The following is a 16,286-nucleotide window of genomic DNA, read 5'->3' on the forward strand; positions in this document are numbered from 1 at the left end:
GGCAGTTGAGGAGCAAGGAAATATCTCTGTGGCTTCCTTGCTGTTTAAATGGAAGATGGATGCCATGGGGGCCCTTTGTTTTTTCATTTGGAAACTAAGAATTTATTTAAAAGCCACCAAGTATTCACTGAAGAACTTTCCAGTGTATGCTTACCCTATCTGTGGACTCAGAAACACAGTGGATAGCCTAGCAGTTCTGAACCCCTTGAGGGAGGGACCTTGGTCCTCCAAGTGCCTAGGTTCTAGCCAGCACATAGTAGGTCTACAGCACATGCTTGTCACATGTTCCTTAACCTAAGACCAATTGATTTAGCTGGACAAGGGAAGGGCCAACATCCTAATTCACATAAATGAAGCAACACCTACTGTGTGCAGAGCGCTTTAACGTGCCGAGGGCTCCCAGGGGTAGAACACTTTATCCGTCATAGAGGGTTCCATCATTAGACAGCTGATGACTGCCCAGGCACGACACAGTACCAACTTTCTATTGCTACAATTGTGCCCATTCCCAGGGGCAGGAGCCCAGCACGGCATAGCTGGCACTTCTGCTTAAGATCCCGAAGACTGTGTGCAGTCTCCTAGAGGACCAGTCCACATTGCTTACAGAATGTATTTTCTTCTGACTGTGACGGGGGAGTCCCCATCTCCTTGCTGGTCATTGGTTGGGGGTCTCTTTCAGCACCTAGAGCCCACCCCCAGGACCTTGTGCTTTTTCAACCCCATAGCTGAGGGTTTCTTTAGGTCCTCTGGAGCCTCAGAAGAGAAACCCCATCACTTTGACCTGGTTCTATTGTTTTAGGTAGGACACACATTCTGCTTTCATCCCTTGAACACAATTTATGGGGGTTGAGAAGTCACCCTAAAATGTCTGATCTCTAGATTGGATGCCCAGATCATCAGATCAGGCCCCAACCACTAACAGGCATTCGCTCAGACCCGGAACAACAGAACATGTACACATGGAGAACTGCTTCTTAGGGTAAAGGTTACCATAGGCCACAGGAAACACCTTTTTGACCACTAGACACGGGAGAAGGGTCTGGTCTTTTGCATTTTTATTTTGCAATTAAATCACTGTTTTATGCTTGTGAAGTGCAGAAAGGAGAAAAAAACATCTCCAAACCTGCAAGCCTGAAGCTCATTAAGGTGGCGGCTGATCCCGACACCCCGGTGTGGTTGGTCTTGGATATCAAGAGCTCTTCAAGGTTCTGCTGCCCCACCCCACAGAGGCAAGGACACTTCCTCTCTCCATTTCTCAGAGTGCTAATTGAAGCCAAACTGTCTGGGAAGAATTGAACCCCCAAGTAATATGTCACCTTCACTGATCACCTGGCTGTGCAATTGGCTTGTACCTGCCTCCCAGACAGCACACTTCTTTACTGACCAGGTCTAATTGGCACAAATGACTTTTTTAAAAAACAACAAATTGGTAGCAAAGGTGATACTGAACGCCTCCCCCAAACCCAACCTCCTGGCCTCTGCTCCAGGCAGCTTCTCCTTAAGTGTGAACTTCTGGTCCTGCCTGGAGTCAGACAGCAAACCAGGCAGGGAGGCTGCCAAAGGTGAAAGGCTTCCTTAGGCGGTAGCCTAGCAACTGCGGCCATCTACGGCCAGCTGAGCACTCCAGAACCTCCTGTACAGACCTCTTGGTGTCTGGTCCAGGAGGCTTTTAACAGACACGAGAGAAGGACAGCAGGGTTTCCCCCGGGGCAGGAGGAGAAAGTTTAGCTCACCACATCAAGACTGTCATTGTCCTCCAACCCCTAGAGGGGGCGCAGAGCTCAGAGCCCTGTCTCCAGTTCCAGATTGGGTGAGAGATAGTCACTCCAGCCAACTCATTTGGCTCAGAGAGAGCATTGTAGCCAAAGGCTACAATGAAACCAGGGGAGGGGTTACAAATGAAGCAGAGGAGGGGTTTCATGTAAAGTGGCCTGCTTGTCCTGGCCAAGGCTCCCACGTTGTTTCCCTTCAGTCCTCCATGAATTCTGGACATATTGCAGTTCTATAAGATTTGTTTTTAAATGTCAAGTTTGCATCGTTTTCCAGTTCCTTTATATTATCCAGCACCTTGGATCTTAAGTCACATGAAATTCCAATTTCTCTTGCTCATTGGATTCTTTCTGCCCAATTCTGAGTTCCCACTGTGTGACCGGTGTTGTGAGTGTGCTGAGAATTCAAAAGTCTCAAGGGACAGAAGCAGGACACTGTGGCACACGCCTTTAATCCCAGCAGAGGCAGGCAGATTTCTGTGAGTTTGAAGCTAGCTTGGTCTACACAGAGAGCCCTAGTTCTGCCAGTGAGAGAGAAGAGGAGAGGGGGAGGGGAGGAGGAGAAGAGGGAGGGAGAGAGTACAAGAGTGAATGATTAAGTAGAGTACAACCCTTGATGAAACAGACAACAGACCATGAAGATAGACCAAGCTGTTTTGATTTCTTCTCCTCATGTCCCCAACAGAACGGAAGAGGAAGGCCTTCTGAAGGCCACTTCTGAATCCCAGCATCCCAAGCCCATCACTCTCTCATGTTTCCATCCTCTTCAACTGTCCACACATGAACCCTGTCCATGCCCCTCCCCTATTCCTTTCTCTACATCCATTTCTCTCAGCAGATGAAAGGGGGGAATGCCTGCACCAGCTAACACTCATGTATCTGGTTCCTGCTGTTGTCAGGGGTCTAAAGGTAAACTGTTAGACCCCTTTGCCTTTGCTTTCCTCCTCTATCCAGTCTGCTTGTGGGGATTTTAAACATTTCCCCAGATTCTTCCAGGCTGCCTCCATCAGAGTAAAACCTGAAGTTTTACTCTGGAATGTGAGCTGGGCTTGGAGACTTGCTTCTAAGGTAAAAATGTAATACAATGGTTAAAGATCTATAATAATAGGTGAATGTTTATCATGAGACTCTGTACGTATATATGAGACAGGGTCTCATAATGCAGCTCTAAATGGCCTGGAACTTGCTATGTAGATCAGGCTGGACTTGAATTCACAGTGATCTGCCAGCCTCTGCCTCTCAAGAGAACAGGTCTTAAAATGCATTGGGTGTATTTTTATCTCCTTGACCAGTCTCTCTGAGGAAGGCCTGCTACTGCAAGCCATTCCAGTGGTCTGCTGAGGAGGGGAAACACCTGAACAGCACCTTTTCCAGTAATAAGGATCATATCATGGGTCTTGTAATGTTAGCCTTGGCGTGGGCTTGCTAATGTGTAAGCGAATGAGCAGCTCAGGGGAAACTCTTACTTTCCTCGGGAGGATCAGAGAGGCCAAACTGAGGCAGGCGTCACTGAACCCAGTTTCCTGGTTCTAAGTGACTCAGCTCACTGTGTAGGAGCTAGAGAGAACAAGGTCTCAAGGAGGCTGCCGGGAGCCTCAGGGCAGGACTCCCGACACTGGGAAGGAATCCTACCAAGAGGGAGAAAAACCTTTTCAACCAAGGTCAGCTGTCAGCGATGTCCCCGTCCAAGGACAAGACAACATTCTGGTATTGAGAAGCTTGGGAGCTCGGCTCCCTGTCTCCTGATTCCATTTGCAAGCTCTGCCCAGCAACCGGGGAAGCTATTTTTACTCTGTTGGAAAAGCTCTTTTTTCTCCAAGGCAGGTTAAGGAAGGAGAACCGGGTGGTGGGGAAGGACTTGTCTGCAGCACAGGTGATGAGGCTGGGGACCTGGCAGAGGCAACAGCCTCCTCACCGCCTCTCCCTTCTCACCAATTTGCTCTTATCAGATTTTCACATTGCAACATCCCGATGACAGTAAACTACAGTGTCATTCAGGGTCCTGAAAGGACCCAGTCAATTCTCACATAGAGAGTGAGAATTTTCTGGTCACTTGTATCTCTGGCCAAGTGGAATATCTGCTCTACTTACCAAAAACCCAGCTCCCCACGGCCCCGCCATCTGCATTTACGGCGGCAGCACATACTGCTGAGGTGGCTTTCCCTCCCTCTGTTGACTGCCAGCCACTTGCATCTTCTGTCACTATAAATAGCATGCAACAAAACCTCCAATAGGTAGGTTCTAGCCCAAGCTCCTTGTAAGCCAGGAATCCTCAGCAATTGTTTATGGTCAGTCATGACATCGCAGAGGAAGGAAAAGTGGGCAGTGGGAAGGGAAAGTGAGTGAAAGCAAATTGCAGCAAAGCTGTGGTAGGGGTGGTGGTGGTGGTAGCGAGTCAGGGCAGGAGGAGGAGCTGGTCACAGAGTTGGGGCCTGGTGGGATACCATTGTTCCTCCAGCATGCCTGTTCCCACGGGTGTGCAGAGAGGGGTGGGCCCTTGTTGGGGGCTGGGCATCCAGCAGAGTGGGACTAGACCTACCTTCACTCATTCGTTCTCAGGAAGCTTCTGGGAAGTGGACGCTCTCCATCTGCCCATCTTACAGATGAGGAAGTAGAGGCATAGAGAGACTTAGGGCTTCGCTAAGGCCACACAGGGAAAGGGCAGCAAAACTAGGGTGATATGGTATAGAGCAGCTAGGGGAATTTATTCAGCTTTGTACCCAGAACACAAATGCAACCAATTTACCCCCCATAACAGAGTTGTCAGATACAATGGTGCATTGCTCAGTAAAATTTGAATTTCAAACAAGCAACGGTTCATTAATGTGGCACTCACGAGTGAGGCTGGACTGGCTACGCAGGCCCCAGGGATTTGACTGTCCCCACCTTCCAGCACGGCCATGGCCACTCTTTACCCGGGCGCTGGAGATTAAAGCTGGGAGGCTGGGGGTGCGCCATCTTCCCACCACCCTGAAATATAAAGTAAGTTTTTCCTTGTCTCTTTTCTCTCTCACTCATCTCAACCGCATGGCCCTCCCCCAGGACCCGTACTTTTAACCCCTGCTGTGTGTTCTTTAACAAGCCATGGAGGGGGAGGGGCATCCTGGCAGAGCGATGCTGGCCTCAGTTTAGCTTATACGTGTGGACAGTTTATACTTTGTGTAAAGTTTTGCACGAGCAATTTCAATATGGCAGAACCACGTGGTTCTCACCCTGATGTGGCCCAGGCCGAGTGTTAGGTATGAGTGGTGCTTTCTGAGGCTAGTTGTTTTTCCTGTCCACTGCACTCACTGTCTTTCCCCCTCCTGCCAGCCATTCCTTCTGGTGCGAGGACATGGGAAAGACTAGGCCTGGTCGGGAATCATGACTCCATGACTCAAATCATGGGTTTGAGATCTTTTTGAACCTGTGGCTGGTCTGGGAAGGAAGTTGAAGTCTAGAGATGATGTGTCTTTCCCCGAGCCTGACCTGGTCACTTCCTGCTCGCGCCTTGTTCTTACTGCTTGATGCCTGCTGGACTCTGGAATTCACCTGCAGCTTCACCCACGTCTGTGTTGAAGAAGCAGGACCACGAAGGCCCATGGCCATGCCGTTTCCTGAGGAGTCCCAGGAGGCTGAGGCTCCCCTCAAGCTGGGATGGACTAGCCTGTGCCACACCCCATCACTCCTTTCTTTACCAAATAGGACTCTACAGTAAAAAGTCTAAAGAAAGTAGCTCAAGATTTGCTTTACAGCTGGCTCTGGGGAATTGCAACACAATGCATTTCCATAAATTCTTGTATTTGTGGAGAGGAATTCCTGCCTTACCTCCTCCTCTCTCTGCAAACTTTTGTTGCCCCCTATGCCATACGTTATGCTAAGCAGTGTCCGTCAACAAAGAATGTGCAGTTACTGTATGTGGAGCTATCTGTGCAAGGGTACTCATCAATGAAAGTTTTCCAGAGGGTTTGGGTCACATCCTTCAGATGCTCTCTACCACAACCAGGAGCCTGCAAACTCTTGCGGCAAATCGGGCCTTCTGTCTGCCTACTTTTGCAAATAAAGTTTTATTGGCACATAGGGCATGCTCTGTAGTCTTGGTGGCAAAGTGAAGCAGCTGCTACAGAGACACTGTGAACTTCAAGCCATCATCATTTACTCTCTGGCCCACGGTAAAAAGATGTTTGCTGGTCTCTGCTCTATATGAAATACACTTATTCTACTGAGTTTTATGTGGAGAAGAAGAAGAAGAAGGAGGAGGAGGAGAAGGAGAAGAAGAAGAAGAAGAAGAGGAAGAAGAAGAAGAAGAAGAAGAAGAAGAAGAAGAAGAAGAAGAAGAAGAAGGAAGCCCTAATAATTAACTGAGTTGATCAAATAGCAAATGGCTCAGCTGCATTCCAATCTGGAACTGCCTGAATTAGTTTGGGGTTATTGAGTTAGTTTAAGATGATTGGATTGGCCTAAGTATGGTTTACTTGCTACTTAGTGCTATAGGATCCATAAAGAAATATTAGCACAGGCTGAACTTGACATACCACTAATTGCAGAAAGAAAACAAGAGACTAGGGCAGGAGAACTGAGAGAGCTATCGTGAGTTCCTGGCTAGCCTGGGCTACATAGCAAAACACTATCCCAAATATACAAGCAAGCCAGCAAGCAGACAATCAGGCCAGCCAGAGGGAAAGTGAAGAAACGCAGTTTCTGGCACTCTTGAATTGACTTATGCCCTGATTACTGCTCAGCCTAGCCTACCTGCTTGTTCCTTGTCCTTACCACCCAGGGCAAAGTGCGTGATACCCCCTGGAATCCACCTGTGAAACACGAGGGTCATCACTGGTGTAAGTTTAATAATATAAGTCAAAGGTTTTCCTGCTGTAATGGATGGACAACTCTGCAATAATGCTGCTCATTTGGGAGGGGGTCCGACGGCATCAGATGCTGTTGTGATAAGACAGGAGCATTTCTGGATAGCAGCCACTAGCCCCATTGCAAGAACATCCCTGCATCTGGGCCTTTTTCCCAGACACCCCTCCCCATCTTCTTAGACCCTGCAAGTCAGCTCATCTCTCAAGGACACATATGTACGTTCTGAGCTCCATGGAGCCAGCCGTTCTACATCTGAGGGTGGGACCACCTCTCTTGTTGAGCTGACTGGCATCTTCTCCTGGATACTGAGGGTGTGGGTGTGGGGTGGGGTAGGTCAGGGGATGGACTGAAGGGAGGAGGCTTCTTTTGGGATGCATGAGATGGTGTGTCCCGGGCTCTGCATGCCTGTTGGTCCTGTTCCTGACCTCCAAGTACACTTCCAGCACCCAGGACCTTAGTCAGCTGCTCTCTGCTCCCCCTGCCTTCCTCCCTGTTCACTCCTGGATCAGAAGGCATGGTGGTCCCACTTCCTCTGCTTCATCCCATGGCTGCACACTCCTCCGTCTCTTTGCAAACACTCGGTGATGCAGCCAGCCAAACTTCAGTGTGGTAAGGAAACTGAGGGGACTTAGATCGCGCACCTCAATCAAGAAGGCCTGCTGTCACGTCTGTACTCTTGCTAAAGAGGTCAAGGAAGGCTGCTCCTAGAGTTCAGCTGTCCCGTGGCTTCCCTCTTTGGCTAGAATTTTTCCGTTTCCATCCCAGTTGGGGCAACTGGGAATCGTTATCCCCTTTGGAGAAGCGCGCCAGCAGGTCCACTAGGTGGGGGTATTGCAGAAGACAACTGAGCCCCAGCTCGGGCGCTCGGCCTAAATGTCCTCAAGGTCCTTCCGTGCCCAGGGCAGAAGAGCCGGTGTCCTAGCTAACGGGCTCTTCTGTCGGGTCTCCGGAACAGTGCAGGAATAGGCAGGGACTTCTTAAGGGAGTCATAGCCCCGAGAAATGGCTGGATGTGCCTGTGCCGGAGGCTGCTTCACAAGAGGCCGAGAAACACCGCTGCTGGAGCCCAGCTTCCCAGTTTGCCCAACGAAACCAGGTGATGAGTGGGGTGGGGAGCGGGGGGTGGGGGGTAAGAGTGAGGGATGAAGGGGATTCACAGACATACACAGCTGTTTCTGCAGCAAGTGAGTAAGGACTGGAGAGACAGCAACATTAACATAGAGGAAGCTAATGGGCAAGAAAAGGCTGAAAACCCTTCCCCACCTGGGCTACATACAACAAACAGAGCATGCTCAGGAAAAGCCCCGCAGAGATGTTGTGTAAATGACCTATGAAGCAACTGGTGCTCTTTCCCTGCTGACTAGCCCACTCCCATCTGCAGGCACTTCCTTTCTCAGTAAATTGTTCTATCACTCCCCACGTATCGCGGGTCTAGTTCATGGTCCGGGGACATAGAACCTAGAAGCTTCAGTGGCATCCTCCAGCCTCGGATGTGGGCCTATCACACTCCTACCTATGAAGACCTTGCATAGTATTGGCGGTGGGCGTGGGAGTGTCACGCTTGCTCTGCTGCCACTGTGTGGCTTGGGGACTCTACCAAGGGCTGGGCAGAGAGCCTGGAGAAGTGCTTACGTGGCTTTCCCACCAAGCCCCACGTGAAGAACGGGAGACTTGTGGTGCAAATTAAGATGATGTGGTTGAAGAGAGCCGACTCCACTTTTAATTAAAATTCAGTTCTGCAGATGTCACAGGCTGGGTGCTTTCATCTAGTCAGGGCAATGCGTTGCTTCCCGGTATTGAAGTGTGGGTGGGGCTGTGGCTTGTCACCAGCAATGCTATGGAAGTGGTTCTGTGACATTTAAAGTTGCATCACAAAGGGCCGTGAGAGTGCCTATCAACGCCTGACAGGGGTGCATGCTCAGGAACGCTCTCATATTAGTATCCCCACTGTAGGTGGCTGGTCTAACAGTGGGATGGAGGCCCGAACAAGGAAGTGAGAGTCCAGGAAAGACAGGAAGATTGGAACAGTGCTTCTTAGACAGTACAAGCACAATGGCACACTCCAGCCTCGAGGGGATGGATGGTCAAAGCCAAGGAGTCAGATAATCCATGGTGTTAAAAAGGCAGAGCTGGCCCCTGACCCTCCTCTTGGGCAGCCCACCTCAGGTAAGTCCACATGAGGGTAAACTCAGAGGCGCCTTGGCTATTGAGGAGACGGTGGCTGGGATGGATGCAAACAGAGAGATATTTACTCCATTTTAGAAACAGATGATTCCTGTTCGTCCACCGAAGGAAGCACTGTTAGAATGTGCGTTAGTAACCTCTCTCTCACCGTGACGGAACACTTGACAACCGTGACATAAGGGAAGAGGGACTTACTTTACTTCGGCTCACAGTATGCCGGTGCAGGCCACCACAGCAGGGGAAGGCGTGATGCCGGCAGCTTCATGGTGGTGGAGCGCAGCTGGGAAGCCTCACATCCTTACATCTCTTCACCAAACCTTCCTGTGCAGGCAAGAGCGAGCTCATGGGAGGGGAAGCAGGTCGGCCTCGTGGCATTCCTGCTAGTCCTCAGGCCGTGGCCGAGCTTCCTTTGCTCAGAGTCCTCTAGGAAAAGCCACCAGCCATGTCAGGTCCCGTGGGCGGTTGCACAAGTCTATGTTTGCGGGCTACAGAACGAAGTCCCAACTCGAGGAATTTAAGGTTGCTTCTGACTCCCATAGACTCACTGCTGCAGTGGTTTCGGGTTCATCCCCACCTCAGCGTATATTTGCCCTTAGGGCAGTAAGGTCAATGAGGGTGGCGCTTGACTGCTGGGAAGACACTGTGAGAGAATTAACCTGTTTGACAGGTAACAGCTGTCATCCATAGAGAGCATTCCATTCCCGCTTACTTGGCAAAACACGTAAGAGATGTTTTCTCACTTAATTCCCACTGCGAATCTCCGAGGTAAATAGCATCCTTATTTTATAGAGGAATAGGCTTGCCTGCATGATTGATAGGGGCTGATGCAAAACAGAAAGGGAAGCTCCTTACTCAAAAATTCCTGGTGACGGCGAGAGCCAGGCAGGAAGCTAAGCAGAGGGAGCTGGGGGCGGAGGCACAGTGCACAGTTCCTGAGTTGTGGATAGCAGCCCAAGAGAGGAGAAAACAGAAGCACAGAGAGGGTAAATTACCTGCCTAGGGTCACAGAGCACGTGGCCATTGGGGCCGGGGTTTGAATCCAGTGTGTGACTCTCTATAAAGGTTCTTGGGGTGAAGGCAGAGAGTGAGCCGGAAAGAGCTTTGTCGAAAGGCTGAGGAGCCAAGCAATTCCTCACTGGTTATTTTCCCTAAGCCTTAAAAAGTGCCTGACAGGTGTGTGTGCCTCTGCAGACAGCTAGGCGGATATGGCTAGAGACCCCTCGCCCTGGACCCAAGTCACAGAGGTCCACTGCAGGGCCGTGCCTGACCTCATCTGGTCACTCTCTGCTGAGATGCCGCTGCCTCCTGGGTACCTCTGTGTGGTACTGGATTCTAATAAGCACTCAAGGGCCAGACCCCAGCCACGCCCCTGCTGGGTCCATGCCCCTCCAGGGGTATTACGGTTGGTTCTAATGTCAACTTGCCACAAGTTAGAATCACCTGAGTAGGGAGCCTTCCCCGAAGAACTGTCCAGACTGATGTGAAAGACCCACTCCAATGGTGGGCAGCACCTTTATGTCAAAGCCAAGATCAAGAAGGTTATTTCAGAGGGAAGTCCATCCCCTTGCCGTCTGCTCAGTTTGCTCAGCTGCTGCTGCTGCTTTTTCCACTGGCAGCAGAGCCAGTGTCCCCAAGCTTCCACTGTAGAGTAGGGACCAGCAGCTCTCCAGGAACTCCCCAGGCTCCTGGCACCAGGTCGGGACTACTGAGGCACTGTGCTTGTAGACCGAATGATGACCAGTAACAAGTGTGTGTGTCACACACGCATACACATATACCACACATGTACACACAATTACACACACACCACAACACACACACAACACACAGACACCAAACATTCACACACACGAAGACATATGCACACACACACTCACATGCCCGAAAACATATGCACACATTTACATATACACACACCACACATATACACCATACACATACAACATACACACCCCACATACCCCATATACACCACATGCACACATACACCACACACCCCGTCATGCATGCACACACATACCCCAGATACCACACACACACACACACACACACACACACACACACACACACACGAGAGCGCCCATGCCCATCCCAAATAGCTTTTGGGACTACAACCATGAGGCACCCAGCCTCCAGGCCTGAGCGCCAGCCTGTCGGAATCTCAGGTGTGATTTTAAAGCTCACCTAGTGAATTCCGACATTGATCCATCCCTGTTCTGTCCCGCTAGAGAGCCCTGCCCCCAGATGAGGGCAGACCACGCCAGGCTCAGCTGCTAAGCGCATGGGGTGTGCGGACCGGTGTTCCCTTAGGTTTCTAAGCCCTTTGCTTGGCAAAGCCCCTGCTTGGTGGTGGGGCTGGCTGCCTTTATGGGAGATCCTGGGTTAGACCACATAGTGGCCCATTCAGCATTTTTTTTCCCCAGCAAAGCAAGGGTGCCCAAAGGCTCAGGAGAAACTGCAAACATACCAAACGATCACTGTTTTGACACCATAGGAAGCAAGGATGTCAGCCAGGAACACGGAAAGCCAGCTGCTGTGGCCTGACCCTCTGCTCACACGATACAGAGCCGCAGATGGGCCCCGTTGGCCTGAGGATGCTACCCAAGAAGCCAGTCTCCTTCCTCCGTTCTTTCTCTGAAACTGTCAGCCTCATGGTTCCAGGAGGCTGTGCCGCCTCTGGGCTTTGAGTCTGCAAGAAAAGAGAGGAAGTATGAAGGGTAAAACGCATTTGACAGCTCTTAGTGCTAGGACTCAAACACAGGTCCTTCCACAAACTCTTTGTCTCAGGGACACATGCCTAGCCCTTGTTTTAGTTCTGAGACAGGTTCTTGCTACATAGCCCATGCTGGACGCCCCGTCCTCCTGTCCTAGCATCCCGAGTGCTGGGATTGCAGGTGTGGATCTCCCTGACCACCTTCCTCTTCCTAGGTTGGTAACAAGTCCCCCAGATCCTTTCTAGTCGATTTCCATGAACACTTTTTTTTTAAACAATGGTTAGATTTCACTGTAATCTAAGGATAGGGTGTTTTAACACAAGCCCATCCGGTACACAGCAGAGACTCTTAGAACAGGAGAGCATGGATACTGCGAGACTGAAACAGTGCGGGAACCGTAGCAGCTGGGTGCTATTTTGGCTCCAAACCCCTCACCACACCCCACTGTCTAGACCAGCACTGTCCTATAAAAAAAGAATGCAAACCCCAAAGTAAGTTTGGGGTGAACTTGAACACGTGCTCTAGTAACTACGCTAAAGGGGAGGGAGAGAAGTAGGGTGTGGTCGCACAAGCCTGGCCCCAGCCCGCGGGACTCCAAAGCAGGAGATACAGAATCTAAGACCGGCTGTAGTTACATAGGGAGACCCAACTCAGAAGAGCCAAATAAACGAAAGCTGAAATGAACCTAAATGTCTTCTTTAGGCTTCAGTTGTTCTCGGAGACTGAATGTGGTGGCCTCCTCCTGTGATCGGACACTGGGGTTGGGTTTGAGGCTTGGAGGTGGAAGGAAGAGAAGTTCAAGGTCATCCTCAGCCATATTAGCAGGTCTGAGGCTAGCCTGGACCAGAGATCCTGACTCAAAAAAGAAGAAGGAGAGTAACAAGCAGTACTTCTGCCCCTACCCAGCAGGGCCGTTTATCCTGTAGCACACCCTGGTTCCCCCCCAGCTGCGTCTTCTACTGCACTCGGAGGTGCCTGTGGCCACAAACGTTGCACACTACATCTGTTGCTTGGGAAGCTTGTTCTCAGCTGGGTAATTTAATTTTGTCCCCTCCCCCCCACCATGGGAATGTACATTTCTAAGCATATTTTTACTTTTTATTGATACAGTAATTGCATTTTCTCATGGAATACAGTGCAATATTTCAGTCTACAAGGTGATCAGAGGTACTCGCCCTCCCTCACATGCAACTATTATTTCTTTACAGGTCCCATCCTCCTTTTCCTATCAGGGCGGGGAATTAAAAAAAAAAAAGGGCAGGCAGGTGAGGATGTCACGAGACTTCAGTAGAGATATTGAAAATACAGAAAGACCCCTGGCAGTCACACAGCACCCAGGGCAAAGAAGGTCTATGAAGAGGAAGAATTGCCCTGGCTCAGGGCTGCTATTGTTCCTGTTGGGAGCTTTGCTGGAGACTAGCTCGGAATGGTGTCTGACTTACAGGAAGCCCCCATGATGCCGGTGGTACTGTGATACCCAGCTAGACAGCTGTGTCGTAAAACCACGCCCACACGCACACAGAGCAAGCTCATTACAATAAGGCACACAGGCGGTTCGTGTGCCCAGTCTGTGTATTGTGGACGTGAAGGTGGATGTGTGAGTGTGTAGGGTGTCGAATACACTTCAAGGAGGGTATTCTGTACTCATTTCACAGGTCCTCAAAGCCACTTCGTGAGTTAGAGATTAAATATTATGGTCCCTTTCTACAGACGCGTAAACACGCCAAAGAGATTGAAGTGTCTGCCCACGTTCCACAGCTACCCTGACCTCAGGGACTGCTGCCACCCTCCTGGACAGAGATCGTGCATAAACAGCAATTCTGGGCCAACAGGTGTCCATCCTGGGAGCCTGCTCCTAACCTCATTGCCAACGCCTGCCACGCCCATCCGGCGGGAAGGCCCAGTCTCCCCAGCTCCAGGCTCCTCCTGTCCTGGAAACCGGCTGCAGCCAGCCACAAAGAGAAACAGAGAGCGGCAATTGCCGCCTCAACAATGACAAGTGATGAGGCACAATAGGAGGGTCGGGCCTGTAATCAGCTTCAAGCTATACTTAGCTATTTACGAGTCCTGCAAGCTCGCTCCGGCGCGTGCGGGAGAAGAGCACGCTGCATCCTCTACCCTCAGCCCAGCGCTTGCTCATCACCGCTGCGCACCATGCGGAAAAGGACCCCTTTGTGACAGCGCCGCAAATTACAGCCCAGGCAATCTGAGTTTCAGTTGGTGGATTCTTCTCTCTCCTAAAAGAAAAATCTGTGTTAAGCTTAATTACAGTCTGTCATTACCCGCAATCTTGTAATGATCCAAAGTCCCAGGCAAAATGATAATAATAAAAAAAGGGAAAGTGAGCGAGGATCAATTCAAATATGAATAGAAAAGATCTAGACAAACTCGGGGAAGGGAGGTGATGGGGCATTATTCACAAACAATCGAGAATGAAGACCGGCCTCTCCGGAGGTAAACAGTTGTTCCGGCGCCATTGTCCCTGCACCAGGCTCAGGGCTCATCGCTAACTTCCCTCATTCTTGGCGCCTTGAATCTCGTCGCTGTAGCGTTCACCTTGTAAAGTGCAGTGAGCAGCTCCCGGGATGGGATGGGACACCCGTCATCAAATGACCTAGATTTAATTGGACGACACTTCTCACATTCTGAGAAGGAGCCCGAACAGACTGGAAAGTGTTCTGTGATTGCATTCCGCTTATAGCAAGAAAGGAGTGGGGCAGGGTGCTGGGGGAGGTGGATCGACGACAGCTTTTAAACCAAGTTTTCTTCGGTCAGTTTTTACCGACCCAGGACCCACGGTGGCTTGCTTCCCAGCTCTAGACGGCTGCTGGGTGCGCCCTCTTGCGGCCGCGCGGGGAGTGAAAGGATCTCTTCCCTCCGCCCCTCCGTAACCCGGGGGCTAAGCTGATGAACTTGAGACAGGATGCTGAAGAATGGCCAATCAGGATGTCTCAGGAAGTCAAACCAATCTTCCTGGAACTGGGGTGTCTTTCGGACTCCACTGAACTTTTTGAGACCGTGTAGGTGTTAAAAGAAATCTCTTCTTTCCCTTTTTAGCTTTATCAAAATTATGGAAACAATTATTCTATAGCACATATAAAATTGATTATTCCACTTACTGCTTATGAGAATTTCTTATCTACCAAGGAAACCTGGAGGGACCTTTTAAGTGAGATTGTGAGTAGGAATTCCATCTTGGGGGTGGGGTAAGCATCGATGCACCCATACTCAATTACTTTTTTTCATACTTAATTACTTTTCTACTGCTTCAATAATATACCATGCCCAAGGCAACTTAAAGAAAGAAGCGTTTTAGATAGGAGGTTATAGTTCCAGAGGGTTAGATTTTATGATCCTCGTGGTGAAGAGCAAGGCAGCAGACAGGCAGGCATGGCACTGGAGCAGTAGCCAAGAGCTTACGTCTTGATTCACAATGAGGAAGAGAGAGATGACCTGGAATGGCTAGACTGTTTTGGAACTCAAAGCCTGTCCCCAGTGGTACACCTCCTCTAAAGAGATTACACCTCCTAATCCTTCCCAAACAGTCCCACCAACTGGGGATAAAGTATTTAAATATATTAGCTTAAGAGGGAGGACATTCCACGTCCTGATCCCCATAGGCTCCTGGCCATATCATAACACAAAATAAATTTAGACAAACTTCAAAAGCCTCCATAGTCTTTTTCAATGTCAAAACTTTTATTAACTGTAACCCCCTCTAAAATCAAAAGGCAAATTAGATAGTTCCAACACACAATGACATAGAATTTGTGGTACCATTCCAAAATGGGGGAAGGGAGGCATTGTGAAGAAATATTGAACCAAAGGAGAACCAAAACCCAGCAAGGCAAACTCCAAATCCTGTAGCTTCATGTGTGATGTCCAATGGCTTAGGTGGCTTCATACTTCCATCCTTGATGATTGTAATAAGCTTTTCTCCTGACTGGGTCCACTCATTGTCTGCAGCTCTCCTTGACAGATTTCCAAACGCTCTGGCACCCCTAGCATCTAACACAACCCAGGATTTAATTTCACATTTTCATAGTAGACCCTCTGAGCATTCGTGCAAGACTCCCCAGATACACACCTGACCTCAGCAGCCCTCCTTACCTTCTGAAGAGGATTCCACAACCCCTCTACTTGTGTACCCTTCACGGACTGTGAAGCTAGAGTCATCTGGCTGGCTGTCACGTGTGAGGCCAAGTTCAGCCACCCGCTTGTATGGAACCTGGCCCCTTCCTTCAACTATATTTGCATCAGCTTTACTGTGTTTTTGCTTTTCAGAGGCAGAAGCTTCCACAGGCTTTTGCTTTTTAGAAAGTGGAAGCTTAGCTGTATGCGGTCTTGCTCTGAGGGATGCCCTCCCTTTACTCCAGTTCACAATAGGCCTCTCCTTACCTCTTTCAGAGCAAACCTTGGCTCCAACATTATATTTTCTGGTGCTCTTTTTCACTTCAAACTGTACATTTTATTTTATTTTATTTTTATTTATTTATTTTTTTGTCCAACCTGTTCCTTTTCATTGTAGACTTGCCTAAGAGTAGTTGCTAATTATCACATGACAGAGTCAATATTAGGTTGTCTTGAACTCTTCTCTCCAAAGAAATTACTCCAATATTTTTCAAGTTAGCCTCAGACAGATTCTTAGGATATGGGAGGAAGGGGTGGGGGAAGCAGCTACCTCCTTTGCCAAAATACCACAAGAATGATTTCTAGCTCAGTTGTTAATATTCTGTCCTTCTGAAGCCTCCACAATTCACATTATTTTGAACATT

The 16,286-nt window shown here is 49.6% G+C and overlaps 1 long non-coding RNA gene across 3 annotated transcripts; it reads left to right on the forward strand.

Annotated features, from left to right (window-relative positions):
* The first annotated feature begins 7,458 nt into the window (after positions 1-7,458).
* Positions 7,459-14,617, forward strand: LOC132646721 (uncharacterized). 3 transcript variants are annotated; one of them, XR_009584974.1, is made up of 3 exons: positions 7,459-7,709; positions 8,553-8,779; positions 13,167-14,617. It is a non-coding gene; the product is annotated as an uncharacterized LOC132646721 (long non-coding RNA). The 3 variants fall into 3 exon arrangements; XR_009584973.1 differs by having other exon boundaries at positions 8,567-8,779; XR_009584975.1 differs by lacking the exon at positions 13,167-14,617 and adding an exon at positions 11,292-12,243 and having other exon boundaries at positions 8,567-8,779.
* Positions 14,618-16,286: the final 1,669 nt, after the last annotated feature.

This window comes from Meriones unguiculatus, chromosome 12, assembly GCF_030254825.1.
Source record: "Meriones unguiculatus strain TT.TT164.6M chromosome 12, Bangor_MerUng_6.1, whole genome shotgun sequence".
In the NCBI taxonomy this organism is placed as follows: Eukaryota; Metazoa; Chordata; class Mammalia; order Rodentia; family Muridae; genus Meriones; species Meriones unguiculatus.